The 13,400-nt window shown below is 40.5% G+C and overlaps 1 protein-coding gene across 2 annotated transcripts in view; it reads right to left on the reverse strand.

Annotated features, from left to right (window-relative positions):
- LOC145459365 (pre-mRNA-splicing factor 38A-like) overlaps nucleotides 1-13,400 on the reverse strand; it is a 78,611-nt gene that overhangs the window by 45,973 nt on the left and 19,238 nt on the right. Inside the window, exon 1 of one of the 2 annotated variants that reach the window (XM_080338019.1) lies at nucleotides 6,748-6,753. The exons of the other annotated variant lie outside the window; for it this stretch is intronic. The gene's annotated coding sequence lies outside the window, so the exon portion shown is untranslated. Of the gene's footprint in view, nucleotides 1-6,747; nucleotides 6,754-13,400 lie in introns of those variants that run through there. 2 annotated transcript variants of the gene reach the window in all.

The raw sequence follows: 13,400 nt of genomic DNA on the forward strand, positions 1-13,400 counted from the left end.
CTGAGGGTTTACAATGCGAGAATCTAAATTTCGACTGGATTACGAGTAGAAGTGGTGATTTTAAAGACTGCTTCCAGTGGAAGTAGAAAATGAAAAGTACGCAAGTCAAGGGGTTACACGTTTTTAGCAGTTCATGTCTACTTTAGTAACAATACGGTAGATCTTTGTGACTAAAGTAAAATGACAAGGATACTAAAAATTGGTGCAATTGTACAAAATATAATCAGTTACCTTGATATGGGGTTTATTTCACGCTGTTGTTACAATTTCTCTCATGATAGTGATGTGAAATTGTCACAAATATACTTCCTACATAACAAATTCCAATGTGTAAAGTAAATAAGGTATGCTTTAAAATCTTGTAAGTAGTATACAGACATGGGGTAATCGCGATTAGTAATCGTAATCGATTACGACGATTACAGCATTTTCAAGTAATCGTAATCGCAATCGATTACATTCGAAAAAATTCCGAAGTAATCGTAATCGTAATCGACTACTTCCCATATCTAATCGATTTCTTGGTGAACGAACGATTACTTTTTATTTGTACAAGGACTATGACATAAACTGAACATTCGTGAACAAGGAAGAGATATTATACCAGGTTCGTGATAGCACACACATCTGATTTCCAAATGCTATTGCTCATTATTACGTCAGAAGTAGCCTATTAGCTTTGCTCTTCATTGCGTAAGAAGTATCTACAGTAAATAGATATTCGATGTACGTAGCCTACATTAGTGTGATTGTAAGAACACCCGCCGTGCTCAGGTTATCAACACGTTCCACACGCCACTCCCTTGCAGCAGCAGCACCGTAACTGCCGCACCCCAAACCCCCCAAATGGAGGGGGGCCCGAGCTCGAAGGAGGCCCAAAATCATTTCGTGAATTAGCATAAATCATAGAGTATTTTTTGAAAATTTATGCAATATTTTCAAAAATTTTTCACGATGCGCGCGAATTCAGGTAGCCATCTCTCTTTATTATTGGGTATCGGGCCATTACCGTGCCACGAACCACCAAGACATACAATCAAGTTTTAGGCCATATAACATGCGACTCAAAGAAGTGTGCCAGAACGATCTGCAGCGAGAAAACCCTGGCCGAAAGGGTCGATGCCCTTATGCTGGCCAAAGACTTCGTTATATATACAAAATACAGATAGGTTTAATTGTCCATAGGCGCCTAAATGACTGGTGCCGAATGTTCCTGTCTTTGCAATCTGAACCTCACAAGACAAATACCATCCCGCTGGGAAAATTTTATGCCAGTGAAGAAATACCAATTTGAAATCGTGTGCGTCTCTTAGTTTAGAAGCCTACGTTTGGGCGATTCCATATTTTTTGATATAGCAGACTGGAAGTCACGAAATAACATCATCTAACGAAGTCATATCAACGGGTGCGCTTGCCCGAAGATGTTTAAATATTATTTACGGGCCCTCCCGTTTTCAAGACACTTCACTTCACTCGGTTCGGTCTATAACCCTATGGGGGGCCCACAACCAAAGTTTTTTTTGGGGGGCCTGGCGAAGTGCTGTTACGGCCCTGCGCAGCAGGATAATTAATCTCCATTCTGCCTAGTTTAAAATAGTAACTTATGTATTGATGTTTGGCTATGCTTCGTTAAACGCAGTTTGACCGTTGCTACTTGGCGAGCAGGAGGCCTATGTAGTACGTACGTACACCGGACAAAGATTTGAAATTTTGTACTCGCCAAATAAAACATTAGGGTTTCCACAACGAAGCAGTAAAAATCAACAGCTGGTGATCTATATCATAACCGAGCCGTCTTTGCCGTTTCTCGTAACGGCAGCTTGCAGTAGCCTACATTATCTCTATGAAGTTGAAGGCAGAATTTTATGTTCGCTTCATCGGTCCTCGGCTTCATCTTATTCTCATATGACTCTACTTGAAACGGGCGTCAATCGCTATTTCACAATTCTTTACTCAACATTGGAACTTGCCGCCATGGCCATGGGCTTCTATACTATGTTAGCGTGGGTTGTAGCTAGAATCTGGACCTAAACAGCAATTCGTCCCCCAGTCCAAACGTTAGCCTTTGGCCCCATAGATTGTTATTTTCGAGTTGAAGACTGAATTTCGTCAATATTATTGGTAATTGCATTATATTACTGTTAATTTTTAATCCTCTCTCAGCCCCGATGGTGAGATTTACCTGTAGAGCTGGGAGCACGTAAGTCATAATTATAACGTCCGGTATTTTGTTATTAGTACTTTAGTTTATGTTGTTAATTTGCGACGTCCGGGCTGTTATATAATCAAAAGATTTTGAAGTGGCGCAAAAACTATGTGAGACGCACACACAAATTGTCATGTTTTTAATACTCTTTGGGTGCCCCGGGTGGCATTTGCATTATGGGCTCAGATTGGAAGGACTGGACTATTAGTCACGTCCACCCAGCGTGGCTATTGACAATGGACACATACCCAAAGTTTCGGCCGAGGTCTTTCTTTAGTAGCACACTTCGTGAAGTCGCATGTTGGTCGAAACTGCGTGTGTATTTTGGTGTGTCGTGGCACGGTATTCACTGGTACCTTAATGCCTATTAATATAAATTAGGGTTGCATTTAAAACAAAAATCAATTTAAAACAGACATATTTAAAACAAGGCCCTTGTTTAAAAAATGTTTTTTTTTTAAACCACGACGTCACGAATATAGAATTGTGACGTCCTAGTGGATTGAGAGTGGCAATTGAAAATGTAGGGTAAATATAGCTCCTTTGAAGAAATATCTTGACTATAACTGTTGAAAAGACTATTTTGAGGGTTTCAACCATCCCGTATTGATGTACGTCGGCTAAATCGGGTGGTAATTGTTCGTAGGCTCATACAACATGTATTTTGGAAAGTGTTTACACAATTATGGCATTATGTTACAACTTAAAACACACAATTTAGTTTTTTTTAAAGCCTTTGTTTTTGAAACACCCTTTAAAACATCTTTTAAACAAAGTGTTTTAAACAACCATTTGTTTTAAATGCAACCCTACTATAAATTATGTATGATTTTTTGTAGGGGGAGACGTATGCATTTCAAAATCAAGCTATCCAGAGAGAATTTTCAAGTTGATTAAATATGTCGAAAAGACTTTATAATTTATGTTGGTTGACGAAATACTTTCGAGTCCCCTTCGATCTTGATCCCCACCCTATTGGGAAATTTTGGGGGCAGCGGTTTTGTGCCTGGCAAGAATGCAAATCGTTTGGTGCGACAAATCGACCTCTATAAAAATGGGCAATCGGTACATTATGACGTAACAGGCAAATGACGCATCTTTTTTAAAGCAAGTTTGTTATCTCATAACGCCTTTTTAGCGCAATCCATATATTGTCTTCCGACATAACTTCTAAGATGCAAAATAAATGTAATCGTGATTACTTTTCCAATGTAATCGTAATAGTAATCGACTACTTCCTGATTTTGCTGTAATCGTAATCGCGTCATTCAGAAGTAATCGTAATCGCAATCGATTACATTCATGAAGTAATCACCCCATGTCTGGTAGTATATCAACATAACCACTCAAGCAATCAGCGCGAGAAGGCAAAACCTACTCAAATGCTTTGAATAACTAGGTTACTGACCACCAGACATGGGGTGATTACTTCATGAATGTAATCGATTGCGATTACGATTACTTCTGAATCACGCGATTACGGTTACGATTACAGCAAAATCGGAAAGTAGTCGATTACGATTACATTGGAAAAGTAATCACGATTACTCACGATTACATTTATTTTGTATCGTAGTAGTTATATTTGAAGACACTACATGGATTGTGCTGGAAAGGCCCAATGGTATAAAAACTGTCTTTAAAAAAGATGGGGCATTTCCTTGTTACGTCATAATGTACCCATTGCCCATTTTATAGAGGACGGTTTATCGCACCCAATGATTTGCATTCTTGCCAGGTCCATAAATGCCGCACCCCTAATTCTCCAATAGGGCGGGGAGCGTGGTTGGAGGGGACTCAAAAGTATTTTGTAAACGAACATAAATTATAGAGTATTTTCGAGAGGTATTGGAATTTCTCTTTGAGCTTTGCGATTTAAATGTCTCTAGATAGCTTGATTTCGAAATGCATACGTTACGTATCCCCCTCAAGAAATAAAGCATGCATAATTATTAGTAATAGGCATTTAGGTGCCAGTCAATACCGCTCCTCGACATATCGAAAGACATGCAGTTTCGGCCAACATGAGACTCCACGAAGTGTGCAATTAAAGAATGACATTGGCCAAAACTTAGGGTATGTGTCCATTGTTAATAGCCGCGCTGGGTGGGCGTGACTAACAAGTCCATTCCTTCCAATCTGAGCCCACGATGCAAATGCCACCAGGGCACCCACAGAGCATTAGAAATGACAATTTGTGTGTGCGTCTCAGTGGTCTCACGCTAGTTTTTCTTTTAGTCTGCTGTTTGGGCCGCTACAATCAATATCTTTTGGCTATATAACAGACCGGAGGTCACAAATTAACAACATATAATAAAGTAATTATTGCAAGGTACCATATGTTATAATTATGAATTACGCCCCCCTCTGTTCAGGTAAATCTGACCATCGGGCGCTGAGATAGGATTAAAAATGCAGTATAATGCAATCACCAATATGATTGACGAAATTAAATCTTCAACTTCAAAATTGACTACCCTATGGGGGCCCAAGACCAAAGTTTGGTTGGGGGACGCTTTTGGTGTTTTGATCCTGATTCTAGCTACACAACCCACGCTAACATGGTATATAAGCCGATGGCTATGGCAGCAGGTCCAAATGTTCAGTAAAGAATTGTGAAATAACGATTGGCGCCCGTTTTGAGTAGAATAATATGAGAATAACAGAAAGTGAACATAAAATTCTGCCTTCAACTTGATGTAATAATGTTATGCAAGCTGCCATTACGAGAAACGGCAAAACAACGGCCCAGTTATGATCTATATCAGCAGCTGTTGATTTTAATGCTTCGTTGTGGAAACCGTAATGTTTTATTTGACGAGTACAAAATTTTAAACCTTTGTCTGCTGTACGTTCGTACCATATAGGCCTACTGCTCGCCAAGCAGCAACAGTGAAACTGCATTTAACTATAGAATTAGAACTATTACATTCTTAGTTTAACTAAGCCTAACCAAACATCAATACAAAAGTTGCTATTTTAACTTAGGCAGAGAGGTGATTATGATTAATTATCCTGATGCGAGGTAGTGGCGCCTGAAATGTATTGATAAACCGATATAAAGCACGGTGGGTTTTCTTACAATCACACAAATGTACATCGAATATCTATTTACTATGTGTGGACACTAGGGCTGTTCAAAAATAACCCTTTTTCCTAAATCTTGCTGGTTACTTGATTAAATCGTGAGGTTGCCTTAAAAAACAACGCACACCAAATTTGAATTCATTTCAACCAATATTCGCGGATTTCGTAGAGTTTGAAAATTTTGAATTTGCTTAAAAATGCAATAAAATTTTTTTTTCAAATTTTTCTGCCAACCCCATGAAATTGTTGCGCTGTCTTCAAAAACGATGCAAAACAAGTTTGACTCAATTCGAAGCCGTAGAAGTGGAGTTATTTTAGTTTTTCTTTGATAATTCTGGGATTATCCTTGATTGGTGGATCATCCCAGAATTATCATCAAAAAACTTGAATAACTCCGGTTCTGCAGCTTGGAATTGAGTCAAATTTGTTTTCCATCGTTTTTGAAGACAGCGCAACAATTTCATAAGGTTGGAAGAAAAATTTGAAAAATATTTTTTTTGCATTTTTAGGCAAATTCAGATATGTCCGAACTATTGCGTATGCGCACTAAACTTTGGTAAAAAGTACAGTCAAATTTGACCTGTTTTTGACCGGCCGAGTAGCCGGTGACGAAAAATAAATCACCAAGTCCGCTTGCTGTGGACTTCAGTTGAATCGAAGAATTTTGTACGGTATGTTTTTCAGGTTAGGTCAGGGGTTCTCAGCCCTTTCTTGCCCGTGGCTTATTTTCTGATTTATAAATGTGCTGTGGCCCACTTCTTATCTTGGAGTCATTAGCCTGTTCAATGCGTGGTGATCAACAGCGGCGATATGCATATTTCTCTAAAATATGCGAACTTTTCACTTAATTTACTGCTTATACTTAAATCTTCACATCCCGCGACACTAAATCGCGCGAAGCGCGACGTAAGTTTCCAAGTTGAATAAATATGCTCCAACAAACGACCAACGGAATAATCTTGGGCCCCATCGAGCTCCCCTAATTGGGGGTATGGGTGCAGCAGTTACAGCCTGGTAGATCATAGGCTAAAACTCCCGAGTATATTATGATTGTCCGCTGCACTATTCCCGTCGCAAAACACAATGATCAAATCCCCGCATCCAATGTGTGTCTGGGATTTTAGTTCCACTATTGCGGGGAATAATATAATCATTCTTGGCCAGCTTCAAATATTTCATTGGTGAATGGGTCCTACAGAGAAGTGAAGAAAACTTTTTTTAATATGCATTCTGTACAATGTATGTCTTGCACCAAAACAACTGAAGTTGCGATGTCAGAATATTCAACCCAATAATACAATCAATTCATGTGACTCTTACATTATGTGGGAGGACAGGACATTTTAAACCGACTCCAAAGAATAATGCGCTCCGATCCTCAATCCATTACGATTCGTTGCGGTGGTGCAGTATACCTCCACCACAATTTGCAATTATGGCTATTTCTATCTTACAATAATACAACCTGCCGAAGTACAGTAAATCTATACATCAATTACACTTCATTGCGAGTTCATTGCATACCCCTTTCAACGGCATACTACATATGAACCTGGCCGAATACTTCTTTACTTCAGCATTACCTCCCAGTTATTATATACTCAAAATTATTTTAGTTGTTGTTAGACGTTGGTTGTCAAAGCTAGTGGAAAAAGCCGCCGTTTCTCCTTAACATTTTCGGCATGTACATGCTGACTCCATATGTGCCACTACATCTAATTCAAGTCGGATGAAAAGTTTTATGTAGCCCACATATAATTAGATAATATATTTTGTAGCGATCAACATAACAAATATAACTTAACCTACTTTAATTCTGAAATTTTCTAAATAGCTTTGTGGCCAACCTCAAATGCTGCTGTGGCCCATTCTTTGGAGTAGGGTTTAAACCCGCTCAGAGGCCAAACGCCAGACGCCAAACGCAGAGCGCCGGCCGAATGTCTATACGGCGTATGGCGTCTGGTTTTCCGAGACGCCAAGTAGCTATACGGCGTTTGGCGTCTGATATGGTGAGACGGCGAGTATCTGTACGGCGTTTGGCGTCAGTTATGTTGAGACGCCGAGTAGTAGCTATACGGCGTTTGGCGTCTGTTATGTTCAGACGCCGAGCTGGTATGTTGAGACGCTGAGTAGCTATACGGCGTTTGGTGTCTCGGTAAACTGAGCAGAGGCTAAATCCTTTCATGGCGCGACTATTGAGTTCTCACAACTAGATGATACCGAAGATTGCATATTGCTACATTTTTTTCATAATAAGATTTGGCAGAATCCCAAATGATTGTATGCTCAGATTAAACAAAGACCTACTTGATCACCTCCTGTCGTTATACTACTAACTAGACTCACAATTTTTCTGCTGACCTCAGTTATTTTCCTAAAAATGGATTTACTTATTCCATGGCTTATTCAAGAATAGTATATCAGGACTGATCAATGAAAAATAGGGCCTAAACCTGCCTTTTATCTGTTAAAATAAACATGTTAAGAGTGGGAAAAAATGAACATATGAATTATCTGAGGCCTTCGATATCACCCTTGACAGTTCCACAGAAGTGACCTAAAGCTGAACTGGATGGGGGAACATTAAACACCATGACTTGGACTCAGCCCAGTGCTCTCGGAATTGACTCGGTGGGGAATTGAAAATGACTCGAGTCAAATTGACTTGGTTACAACCCTGTCCAGGCTGTTACCACCCCATATCAGTGTTGGGATGACTCGAGTCATGACTTGACTTAAGTCGCCTTTTTCGTATGACTTGACTTGACTCGAGTGAGTCAAAATGTGCAATGACTCGTGACTCGAAGGTAGTGACTTGAACCCAACCCTTTATTTGTACACTCGCAATGAATTTCAGACCCAAGTCTGTAGATACAGTATGTAATGAGAACACAAAAAGAAATATACAACGAATACCACAGCAAAAATTATCAAGAAACAAGCAACAAAACCACAGTAAAAGTCATTAAGAAACAAGCAACGAAACCACAGAAAAAGTCACAAAGAAATAAGCAGTGGAACCACAGCAAACATCATTGAGAAATCCCCAGTGGAACCACAGTAAAAGTGACCGAGATATAAGCAATGAAACCACAGTAAAAATCATTATGAAACAAGTAAATACGCAACGAAACCAAAGTAAAATGTCCCCAATAAATATATAAACATCAGAATTTACATCTGGGTACATAGCATGCAATAAAAATCAGGATCAGGTATCAGCTGTCCCGGGCAACAGTGCTCATGCGTCCATCGACCACAGCCGTCACACGCAGGGGCGTAGACAGGGGGGTAGAATTGAAGAACGTTGTACCCCCTTCCAGGCTCGATTCTATCCCGAAAATCCCAAGTCAACACTATTGCTATAACAACATTTCTTCACGTTATCGCCTAATTTCAATTTGCTGCGCAAGACGCCGATCCCCGACTCTGATTACATGCCTTTTTCTCGTCGATCTCTCGTCTATGGAAGCACGTCTATGCAAGCGTGAAAGGGGCATTGTTAGATTTTTCTCTTGGCGAGGGTTAGCGATCAGCTTAATCCCTTTATTCTGAATGCAGTCGTCGCGCAATAATAACATTTGTCTCTTCGTTCACGCGTTGTTTTCTCATCAACAGTTCATTGTAAACGATAACGAACAATAATAACATGAAAATAACAACTTATAACTGAATAAAATCATGTTTTAAAGCAATCGCATCTGATTCGTGCTTTGCCGAATTCAAGCCTGTTCCCCAAAACAGCGTGAAGACACAATACATTCGATTCGCATTTTATATTTGACGCCATTGTTGTGCATTGTCTTGACCTCAATGACCATGTATACGTCATACTAGATTATGCCTTTCCTGATCGGTGTGTCACCGGGACGCATGCAGCCTTCAATAGCCGCGCCGATTCCCTCGCTTTGCGAATAAGTCATTATTCACACGCCGGTACAATTAGTATATGCGCCATGTTCGAAATGAATGGAATTAAAACGCCGAGAAGACGTTACTCTTACACGCGAATTGAATCATGTCAAAATTCATGAAGATATAACAGATTCTGCGCTGTATGGATTGTTCGTCGTGAAATGTTGTTCTGGTATTGTTTCAAGGTCGATTACTTATTTGAATACAAATAAGATCTCCTGCACTGTCACGGGATGAGCGCGTGCGCATCGTTACATGATCCCCGTGCAAGTTGTTGATTGCTAACTCGCTTTCAGTAATTAGATCCGCCAATTAGTTACGCTTGCTTTCAAAAGCGTACGGAATACAGAAGTCGCTATCGTTAAGGTATGACGCATAGAGGCTCATTCTGCCCCCTTTATTCAGTTCTACCCCCTTTTTATCTCGGCTGGCTACGCCCCTGGTCACACGCATCCTGGAAACAAGTTAGAATCAATATACCTGACAAATGTAATCTCGTAATTGCATAGGAAAGATGTGGGTCCGATGAATCAGGGTTGTAATGACTCGACTCGAGTCATGATTTTTTGATGACTCGCCTTGACTCGAGTCATTTTCTCAAAATACGGAAATGACTCGACTCGAGTCAAACTGTGTATTGACTCGACTTGGACTCAAGTCATTACTCATGACTCGAACCAAGTCATATGACTCGAGACTCAGACCGCAAAGACCGACATTTCATTGTAATTTCGAAGAATAGTGAAGTAACCACCTTATTGGGATTTTGTCTTTTAGTACTGGTACTTGAAAATGCGACCAGAAACGGCTAAATGTGAGGAAAATTAGTATAATATAAATGCGAACCATTCGATATCACCAAATAGAGTTGTAAAAGTGGTTTAACATGACCTTAACTGGAAAGTGAGCAGTCAACACAATGACTTGGACTCGGACTTGACTCTGTGGTAAATTGAAAATGACATGACTTGACTCGAGTCAAAACTATAAAAGTGAGATTGACTTGTGACTTGCAGCCTTGTGACTTGGTTACAACCCTGCGATGGATCAAAAATTGCAAAATGATCTCTGGCCCTCAAATCTTCAGCCGAGAATATATCTTTTGCTGGCTCAACACTTTGATCCAAGCTCTACGTACAGGCGCGTATCCAGAGCGCGAAAAAGGGGGGGGTTTTGCTTTACGAAATTGTATATCGTGACGTCATCATTACGATCACTCGTCTCCACGCCATGGCGAATATTTAAAATATTATAGTTTAATATTAAACAGATATTTGCGGTGAGTGGGAGATGTACGAATACGATACGGACATTGCCTGAAAATCGCGTTTCTTTTACGGTATGATTGAAAGAAATTCGTAAAGGCTCACATTTAGTCATGAGCCGGCAAACGCCGCCCGTCTTCAAGCGCCTAGTTCCGGTCAGAGATACGCGATTTTGTTGGGTTTTGACGATATTATGCGCACGGTCGGTAGTATCGCAGCGGACGAACAAGCGCGGAATAGGGCGGTAGCATAAACGAGGGCAATCGCGATCGCCACAGAGAGGTGTGGTGTGAACAGTGTACGTCGTACACGAATGTGTGCTTTTCGATGGCTTTCCTAGCCATACGGCTGAGCGTGTAGTACGCGCAAAGATAATTAGACCTTAATTGCAAGCACGCAAGTCAGTCAACTAATACAGAGTACACACTGGGATAATAACTTGATCGACAGAGAAACTTGTCAGCCGATATAATTAGGTTAACTTTACTACTAGGCCTACTCAATTCTCCCGTTCAGCGACAACATAGGCCTGTATTTGGACGACAGCAAGCCACCTAACAATCGGGAACGTGGATTGCTAGGCTTGTATTTTGAAATGTGAATGTCAATCCTAGGCCATTTCTCGCCAATAATCGCGAATACAATGTGGATTTGGGAATAGCATTGTCGTACTGGTGCCGTCGTGTCTGCGTCTCGCTGATCAATCAACACGCCGCGTGCGATTCTTAATTAGGATTTCAAGGCGAGCAGGTGCAGCGAATTCGCGAGCGATGTTGATTGCCGACAACTTCGTCTTTGCAATTACGTATCGCGTCGGCCAATTAGATTAGATTTTCCTAAAATGCGTCTCTCGTTTTAGCAAGGCGCGAGACAAATCGAGGGAAGAAAGTTGAGAACGTCAGCAATTGCCACAGCTGAAATATAGCTGAACAAGCGCAGAATTCGTATGGAATTAGCGAATTATAATGACCTATTTTATCCTTTCGACTAATTCGGCGCATAATTCCAATATTTTGTAGGGGTGTTAGTCCCCTTAGATAACATTAAGACGCCATATTCGCCTTCTCATACGTAAAAACGAATATGTTAAACTAATAAATTAGCAAATATTAGAGGCTATATTTGACATCAATTTTTAGGATTTTGAAAAGGGGGGGGTTCCGACCCCCTAAACCCCCCCCTGGATACGCCACTGTCTACGTATCTTGGACATTTACATGAATATTCATGAACGTTCAAAATTTGTTGCTCGAACGCATCATTGGTCCCCACTCGGTAGGTCCAAAGACACACGAGTGACACAACCATGGGACCTGGGACCACCTTCAAGAATAAAATAGATTATTTGATTATATCAACTCAAATGTTGGAGTAAAATCACGTTTCGATTTACACCCAAAACAACAAAATTATTGGCACATACAAATTACCCGTAAATCGACATTTTGACTTTCAATTACCTCGTTATAGCGATAAAGCACCACAGGAAACTATGATTTGCAGCCTCTATATGTGTAGGCGTGTTTCTGTTGTTAAGTGATTAGTTGATTCAAACATTTTGCTTGATTTGGGTATGGTACCATAGTCCCCCCACCGTATAAGTATTGTAATTAAATTGAAAATAGTCAACTCGAGGATGGTATTGAATTAAAAAAGATGTGGCATTATATACCCTGATACAAGCCCTACACTTCCCATTAAAAATAATGGCTGGTTTGTTAGTGTGAAAGATTCTGCCAGCATGCATTTGTAGACAAATTCGCGTACTGTAATCATAGGATTATCTCAGATAATTTTTCAAGTATTTTCGGCCCCACCGTCTCATCGGTACCACATCTATCCTATCTATTTCATGTTTTTTTATTGGGTTTGGACCACTGCATTCAATGCAATAATTTCCCAATTCTTATTCATCTGCAATTCTGCATGCAAAACATACTACGTATTTAAAATGGTTTTAATCCAACATTGACTAACATACCCGTCGCATCAAGCAAGATTCGACCAAACTGCTGGCGGTAGCTCTCGCAAGCTCGTCGAAAATGATCAAAATCCAGGTTTGCATCGGGTAGAGTTCGGCGGCCTATTACGTGAAAGTAGATTGCAAATCAATTTTCTCAAATCTCAATACGTGAACGCATCACAAACCTTCAAAGCAAGTACTCCACAATTTCATCCATCTTTTTCAACATCAATCCTGGTCTCTAACCTTGAACTTCTCACAACCGAAGATCATTTGGAGTATACTTGTGCTGTGTAGAATTTTGCGGAGTAATATGGAAACGAAATTTTAGGTGTGTCTTGAATACGATCTCAGTGAAGCGAACTGTTGATTTACCACAGCATACGTGAAGTGGAGATACAAAGGATTTTGCAGCTGTTTCAGTCTAGTCTAGAATCAATCACTAACTATAACTATAGGCCTACTAGAAAACAATAAAATATCTTGTTACTACACGTCACATACTGTAATCTTCTTCCGGTGGTACCTGTAGTAACGTGATTGACGATATGTCTAATACGAAACGTGTATGTTCTCAAGCAGCCAGATCTTCAGTATCGATCCAGCACCGAGGCACACGCGATGTCGTCACTTAGTAGCGTGTACGGTACAGTTAGTGTACAGGTACACACGAAACAACCATCAAATCACTTGCCCACTGGCCAATGATATGACATGCTTTGCTTAGATTTAGCTGCAGAAAACTCCTGTTCAAGCCTCAACCTTCAAATCAAACCCTATTCTCAACATACAAGATCCCGAACGCCGGATATAGCTACTCGGCGTCTGAACAGACACCAAAACGCCGTATAGCTACTCGGCGTCTGAACATAACAGACGCCAAACGCCGTATAGCTACTCGGCGTCTCAGAAAACCAGAAGCCAAACGCCGTATAGACATTCGGCCGCCGCGCGGCGTTTGGCA

Source organism: Botryllus schlosseri, chromosome 16 (genome assembly GCF_051294905.1).
Source record: "Botryllus schlosseri isolate E-star chromosome 16, Bs_hap1, whole genome shotgun sequence".
Classification (NCBI taxonomy): Eukaryota; Metazoa; Chordata; class Ascidiacea; order Stolidobranchia; family Styelidae; genus Botryllus; species Botryllus schlosseri.